This window comes from Drosophila persimilis, unplaced genomic scaffold (assembly GCF_003286085.1).
Source record: "Drosophila persimilis strain 14011-0111.01,24,50 unplaced genomic scaffold, DperRS2 tig00000000-arrow-pilon, whole genome shotgun sequence".
Lineage (NCBI taxonomy): Eukaryota > Metazoa > Arthropoda > Insecta > Diptera > Drosophilidae > Drosophila > Drosophila persimilis.
In genome coordinates, this window is record NW_020825288.1 from 16,082,112 (window position 1) to 16,090,537 (window position 8,426).

Here is an 8,426-nt window from a genome sequence, read left to right on the forward strand (position 1 = left end):
GCTGCCGAATCGGAGCTGCACAGTTTCTGTTTCTGTTTCTGTTTCTGGTCGGTGACAGCGCGGCACTTCGTTGGTTCAACGTTCGCATAAATTATTCCAACATATGTCAGACATCTGGCAAATTTTCGCTTCCTCCGATTCGCATAGCTCGCTTTTTTTTCCACCAGACTGTCAAGTGCCTGGTGTGTGTTGGTCGGAATTTACGGTCCGCGACCGGGTGTAACAGCTTTCGTCTAATTGCCATTGGCATTGTGCCAATGCCAGGCTAAATGTAATATTAGGCAATGCAGTTTCCCTGCAATTGAAAGTGGAAAAACGAATACAATGTCATTATCAATCAATCGAGCAGCCAGGAAACTCTCGAACAGGCATCGGATGACAAAAAATAGGCTAGTGGATCCACAGATTTTGGTGGATTTTGACGACTACAATGTTCCTCTCCACGAATCGATGAATGTTTCGCAGTAGAGCTTAGGATTCTGGGCACCGATCTGTTAAGCAGTTGGGATCTTTATTGTAGATGTAGTGCTGTGCGTCGGAATTATATGCCTTTTGTTAGCTGTGGGAAGTGGCCGTATTCAGTTCAACAATTTGCATAAGTTTTGAAGACAAAATAAATTACCCAAAGCCAACAAACTCAGAGTTTGCTTTTAAATTATTCGCACTATTTATTTTCTTTCTTGCCATTGTTGAAGAGGAGGCCAAGAAGAGACCAGAAACTTGCCGTCCTCCCCAGGCCCAGATTGCAACTTGGCGCAAACACCGAAATATTTGATCAACTCGACGGCGAAGTTAAAGAAGTGGCATGCAACAGGAGCAAAGTCTGGGCCATGGCGATGGCGAGGGCCAGCTGAAACAATACATTCCAGAGGCAGTTGGGAAAACTCAGACCTTAAAAGAGAAAACACCCCTAAGGTCGAAAACTTTGCCTCAATCTTGAGCCTTTCTTCGACCTCGATGTGGAAGCTCTAATTTCCAACGACCACCGCATAATGCAATACTCATACCTGCCTGAAAAAGCCACAGACAATGATCAGTCAAAGAAGCGGTCGAATTGGCCAAATTAAATTGTTGAACCCATCAATAACAGCTCAATCAAGTGGCTGCACTGAGAGGTAATTCGTGGTCGCTGCATATTTATAATGAATTAAGAGTATGTGGAGAAAAATCCTTATTGCCGTCGAGGCGCAAAGCCAAGCGCCTGAAGTTTATGTGGCAGCTCAGTCTCAGCCAAGTAAAGGACGCACTGCATGCATCCCATGATTCTGCTTTATTATTGCTGCTTAAATGGCATTTTCCACGCACATGGCAGCATGAAAATCCATTCTTCGCCACACCGCGAAGATGACAACGTCCGCTGCAGTGTCACAGAAAATTGATGCGTTTTAAATTGCATTAAACTTCATGGAACTTAATCCCTGATACTCGCATGCAGACACGAACACGGACACGCCGGGACGAAGTCTACATCCTGGTTCGCTCACTGAGCAAATTAAATTAATTCTGTTTGTCTTGTTTCTTGGGCGTCTGTTATGACGCTGCCTGTTGGCAGCTAGTTGTAGTCAGAACTACGTGTATCGATTGCTACCTATCCAGTACCACCATCGATTTCCACACCATCACATCACATGGCGGGAGAGCCAATTTCCCACCGACTTTTGTCGGACCGCATCAAGTGGCGGCAAAAGCAAATATTTAGCAGTAATTAATTTAAATCGGCAGTGGCGTCTCATCATCAGTGGTTGCCGGAAACGCCAAATGCCAGTGGCACCACTCCACCAGCACCATTACCAGTGCCGACGCCCAACGGCAGCATCATTAAAATCTTCCGCTTGCTGCACAACAAAGCGCAAGTAAATTGCTCGGCACGAGTGTGCGTGCGTGCTTCTGTGTTTCTGTGTGTGTGTGTGTGCTCGGCTACTTTGCTCCTTTGTTCGCCTTTACCGAAATACATGTTACCAAGCCTTAGTCGACGTATCAACTTAAATTATGCTGCCTTGTAACACATGACGTACCGTACACGTAATTATGTTCGCCCCATTCTACCATCAGCCACAGGGGACCGGGGGGACGAGGGGACGAAACTGTTCGGTTTGGGGGTGCTGGTGGTCCTGCAGCACAAGCCTAACCTCCCTACCCGACCCTGACCTTCCCTGCTGACTGCAGTAATTTTCATTTCAATTACAGTATCTGACGCCTAGGCATTTGAAAAGAGCGACACACGACAGGCGTCATTTAGGGTCCAGGCTCCCTGACTTTACTTCCCACGTCGCCCCCTCAGTTGCCGCGGCTGGCCGCAACGGCTGCAATGGTAATGTGGCTTTCATTCATTACATAATTACTGTTGTGTTTGCACTGCGGCACCTCCCCCCCGGCAATGGTACATACATAAGTCCAACCAGCAGTAATTATTAGTAATTTTCAAGATTAGTTGGGTTACCGCGGGCACACTTTGCTGTGCGTTGTCTCATTCGAGGGTTCGAGCCATTACATTAATTTTTAATCCATAAGTTTATTCCAAAATTTCCGAACAATGAAAGTACTCGCTGAACAGCCACGATTCACAGTCATCTTTATTGTTGGGCCTCTTTACAGTGGGAGTTCTCCTGAATAGCCATAAATAAACGGGCATCGCAACAACAAATTGTTTACAGACAATGTATAGTGGTAGTGGCTCCTTCCCTTTACCATCCGCCCCCAACCCCATGCCATATTTGTGCAAATGGCATGCACTATGCACGTTTCCGTTTCCGCTTTGGGCCTTGCAGGCGTTGCAATTGTCGCTTATTGCAATGGCAACGTCCTCTGTATCTCTTCTCTCTTGTCTGTGTGTCGGTGCCTGGGTGTGTTACAGTCTGGCGCACATGGCGTATACTTTATGCATAACAAATGACTGCTTAGTATATTGTTTAATTTATCAAGCATGAATTATTTATGCCGATTCGAGTGTCGTCCAATGAAATAAAGTGCAATTCTAAGCTTAAGCTTTGCCATAGAATTTCAACAGTAGCTGCAGTAATACACTCAGAGAAATTTACTAGCGTAAGATTAGCAAATATCATATCTGGAGTAATGAGAGCGGATAATAGGCCGCTGATTTTTGATCAATGATTAGGTAGAAAGGAGATCCTGTGGATACAGAATTGGATACAGTAGGCCCTACAGGATCTTTATATCTACATATCTAGTAGATATAGTGCCCAAGATGTGCGATCCTGCCACATTTCCTGGAGCGTGGGTGCTATATAGGTGCGGTGGTTCAATATACATGCAAGAGCTAGATAGGGAAGTGTTCTATATAAATGCAGGTGCCATATAGTTAATTAAATGCTTTGAGATCATATTCTACCTCTTGTAGTTTCTCAATGTGTAGCCAAACGCTTCCCACTCGGAGGCCATTGTGCGAGCGCAGGCATATCAAGGCGGCCTGTCGAACGAATCAAATTTATGTAGCATGGAGGGGAGAAACATAGGCATGTGCTCCCAGTGGTCCTTTTTGTACAGGTGGACGGCTATTTGGCTATAAAATATTGCATTGTTACGAGTCGAGGTCCCAACTTATTGCGGAATGTTGTTGATATGAGAGTTTCAATTGAATTGCGTTGCGTTGTGCAGGTGTCAAGTGCCTTCATTTAGATTTATTTCAGTTGATTAATCTGCATATGAGACTGTGACTATGCAGAAACGAGTGTGGCTAACGAGCAGCCGCAAGAACTTGTGCCCTGAATTTGGCAGTTGATAATTGCTGGCAAAGCTCAAGCGTCCAAAAGTTGCCGGCACATGAGTCTTTGTGTGAGTTTGGTCTGCGGCAGGAGCTGGGACAGGGAGATCGAGATTGTGTGAACACAATGGCACGTCTGAGACAGAAACACAGCCAGTCAGGGGCAGTCGGAGTCAGGGGCAGGGACTGAAAAATACAAAGAAATGCATGACATTGTGTGCCGAGCAGGCTAACGAGTTCAGTTGAAGCTGAGACGGAGCTGCGGCCGAGAGTATCATTCAAAACGTGCAGTGCTTTCCAGACCAGCTCACACCTCGATGGCCATGTCGAGCTCACTTTAAGCCATATTGTGTATAGATAACGTGTCTATTCAGACGAGAACTGATATGATGACAAAACCAGATGCAAAGGCAGCCCCAGCAACAATGCGGCATCAACCCCAAAACAGCAGCAACAGCACCAGCGCCAGCAGCAGCACCGGCAGCGGGGCAGACATAATCTTGACTTCCTTGTGGCTGCAGTAACAAGTTGGGCATGATGCGGAAGCCGAAAAACTGTTGCATACTTTCATGCGATGCCACAAGCCATCGCCATCACCACCATCACCACCGACACCAGCAACACCACCGACAGCACCACCCCGCCCGGGTCGAGACAGGCAGCGGCAGCCCCAGCCAATGTCAGAGTTGCTCGACGCTTATCACCGCAAAAGTTTTTACCACTTTAGAGTCAGCCTCGGAGCTCTACAGCCTGGGAGAGACTTTTTGCCGACTGATGTGCCGGAGCTGTCAACGCTCAAACTTTGCCGCCAGAGAGGAATTCGAGCTTTAAAGATTCGCCATTAAATAATAAATAGAGCTGGGGGAACACGAGCTCCGACGACACCGGACCGGCATCGGGATTGACACGCCAATGAGGCTGTCCGACATTTTTTGCCGGAACTTTTCTCAATTTTAATTGCCTTTATCACTAATTACAGCTGTCACAAACTTAAGGTCGTCAAATCAAAGGGTATGCTCCGTGCTCATATCCTTCTGGGATACCCACAATTAGCAGACACTCAACGCTCTGCATTCACTAATTAAAACAGACACGCACACAGCCCCGAGGCCAAAGCTCCCAGCCCCCAGTCCCCAGGTCCGAATGCAACTGCAAGCACAAACCCAACCCCGGCATTGTTTCTGTCGGCCGAAGTTATTTTCCAATTTGCAGCATGCATGGGCCAAGGCGGCAGGGTCGGCCAGGGTACACACATATATCCACAGGTAGTTAGCCACATGAATTCTGCTCATTGTCAGCAAGGACGAGGACACCAGGAAGAGAGGATAAATAGTTTTGTACCCGTTACCTGTCGCTGCCACTAATGGCTTTGTCGCCAGAAAGGTCACAATATGTCTTCTGATTCATTTAATACATATTAAAGTGTACTTCGTTTTATTAAAGTAACGAAAGGAAATACTTTTAAGAAACACTCTTCTCTTTATACCCTATACTCAAAATGAGTATAGGGGTATATTCGATTTGTGGTGATAGAGTATATACGTATATATTCTTTATCAGCATCAATAGCCGAGTCCACTAGGTATCCACGCTCCTGTGAGATCTCCCCATTACACGTATATTTCAAAACTTCGACCAGATTGTCAGATTGCTGAAGGTGGATCAGATCGGATTATTATTATACGTTTAAACTGATTTTGTGTCTGTCTCGCACGCAATCTTTGTCGTGTCGTTCAATGTCAGCGACGTCTGCCGGAGGAGAGCCATACTGACTAAGTATCGGGTAAAGGTGTAGAGTTGCGGTCTCCGCTGCAACTCACAACGTTCCCTCTCGTTATTCAGTGTTTTTGTATAATACGAATATTTTTAAATCGTGCAGGCTCAAGAAATAGATATAAGAGATTGACTGACAAAGTATGTTCACTCTTAATGCTGATTAATAGTCTAGACAGTATTGACATGTCTATTAAGGAAAAGGTCGCGAAATTCAGTGAATATGACCATCTATCTTTGTCGTCCTTGGGGAAAGATAAGGTGGTTTTTTATAGGAGGCCCTGTTCGGCTCGCATATGTTCTTTTAAAGATATTTACATGCATTATACAACACATCTTTTCATCACAAGCGATACTATTCCACTTGTTAAATATAGATTTAAGATCCAAGATTCAATCTAGTGAGTACTTCTGGTTGTTTTATTCTCTATAAACAACACAAAAATGCCAATAATTGCGGAAAAGTTATTTTTATACTCGTTACACACATGAAACCACATCAGGGAGACTACCAAAAAGTTGTTGAAAAAATGTAGCAATGGAAACATTTTCGTTTTACAGATCGCCCATAGCTCAAATCGCATTCTATTTATGAATTTGGCCGGCTGTATTGTTATTTGACCCTTTAAATGGTAGGTTATAACCGGAGCTGCACTTTTCATTTTTGGCAAACTTTTTGGCCTGTTGTTGCGTGCTCATCGTCGGACTTTAATTAAATTCGGACACTGTGTTCTTGGCCCCGAGCTTACGGGACCAAGAGCCGTGCAATGGCCACTAATTTTTTGCTTAACTTTTTTGGGCCTGGACTTCGAGCTATTAAATTGTTTGGTTAATGGTTAGAGTAGATGGAAATTCCCTGTGGGGGACATTTAACTTTTATCCTTCAAAATGCTTTCGACAGCACTGCTCAAGCTCTGGTCGAAGCCAATGGGAAAGGGAAAATCGCTTTAGCCCGGCGATGGCAGAAAAGCAAACAGAAAGAAAGGAAAAACCGAACAGAACAGAAGAGAAGAGAAAGGAAATGCCCAGACAGACATCAGACATCCGACATCACTCTGTCTGCGACATCCCATCGAACGATGAAGGCCTTTCATTACACTTTACAATCCGCATTTTAAGCAAATGAATCTACTTCCCCAGAGACAATGAAGCTTGCCGACTCCTGCCTCGCGACTCGCGACTCGTGACTTTGTTGCCTCCATCGCTGTCGCTGTCGCTGTCTGCAATGCTATAAATCTGAGGGTAATTGTGTAAAGTTCTGAGAAAGTGCAGAATTAATTCGTTTGTCCTTTTTCGGATAAATTGGATTATAATTTATTTTAATTGGCAAAAGGCAAATGCACGCATAAAACAAACAAACAAACAAGTAAACAAACAGACAAACAGACAAAGACAGTTCCAGAGAAGAGCTCTCAGTCTGACTGTGCTGGACGGATCCCAAATGAAAATTGGCCACAAAATTACGCAGTCTGATGCCGCTTTCATTAGACTAATTGTAACTCTTGGGCGGGCGTGCGTACGAGCCGACGCCGACCCGTCTCAGTGATTAGGCCTTGCCCTTCCCGTTGGCTTTTTGCGTTTACCTTCGCCTTTTGTCCAAAAGTGGCACGAAACGATGCGTGACAGTGTTAAATTGTAACCCGAGAGCCCGAGCATGGGTACATGTGTGCGGCTTTTAATTAGAGACAAACAATGGGAGCAGCAGGGTCGGCGTACGGCCCCGACCTTTGGCTCACATATTAACATATGAACGGAAACAAAAAGGCCCCTCATTGCCGGACAGACTGCAAAGCCCATGACAAAGCCAATGCCTAAGGCAAAGCCACATCCCATGTCCAAAGAGCATGATATACCTGGCCCTGGCTACGAAAACTACCGAAATCCTGGCCACAATTAAGCAACTGAGCCAGGTGAGTGGGCGGCTGGGATGGGGTTGGTATGGCCATTAAACCAGAGCGAGCTGATGATGTTTCCTCTACTCTTCCGCTCCACCCCTTCCGTGAGCAGCCATGCCTGCCAGTGGGCAAACAAACTTCCAAGATTCCCCAAAGTTCCTGTTGCTCTTCCAGCTAGTTTACGGGTGTGTGGAATGCGCACGTTTGACTCCCAACATTCGGCTACATTTGTTCCCGGTACGAGGCTACGTAATGGCGGCGCTCGGCTAGTTTCGCTCACGATTTGTGGGCCAGTTATGGCTGGCACTGTGCTCTTATCCCTCATTTTAATGGACACCCACAAAGGAAAAGATGGAAGTTTTGTTGAAGCCAAATAATCATTTATACTGAGCTAACTTATTGATTAAAGCAATACTATTCAAGTGAAATCTTACACATTTCTCAAGCCGAAAACGCCATGAAAATGATGATGATAAGTACAGCTAATTGCACATTCCACAATTTAAACCGTTGCCCCCTCCGAGTGGCTAACGTACTCAAGAGACCGTTCGGCTCAGATCAGCCACTTCCAACATACTACCTTGAGCATTCTGAATCCACAAGCTTGAAAATGGGAGATGCCCAGGCCGGAAAAGCATGCAATCCTTTACAGTCATGGCTTCCATTCACCACAGTTTCCCCACAGAGCCAGATTAACGACTATCTTATGAGGGTGCTTGTCAGACGTATGTTTGAAATGACTACTGCATACTCGTACCTGGCCCTCCCAAAATGTAATAACGCTCATACGCTCCGTTGGCACATGTTGAGCCTTAATTGAAAATAAGAACCCCTTCACCGTGGAGTCTGCTGGAATCAATTAAAAATTCAACATTTATACGAACACGAACATATGCCACTTAAATACAAAATTCTAGCCACCCCCGGAGCATCACACTCTCCCCCGAAACGACAGAATTTTCATAAATTTATGCACCCCTCGAACTAATTTTTGCGAATCCGAACACTTGCCATTGACGTGGGGTGTTCTCTCCGGC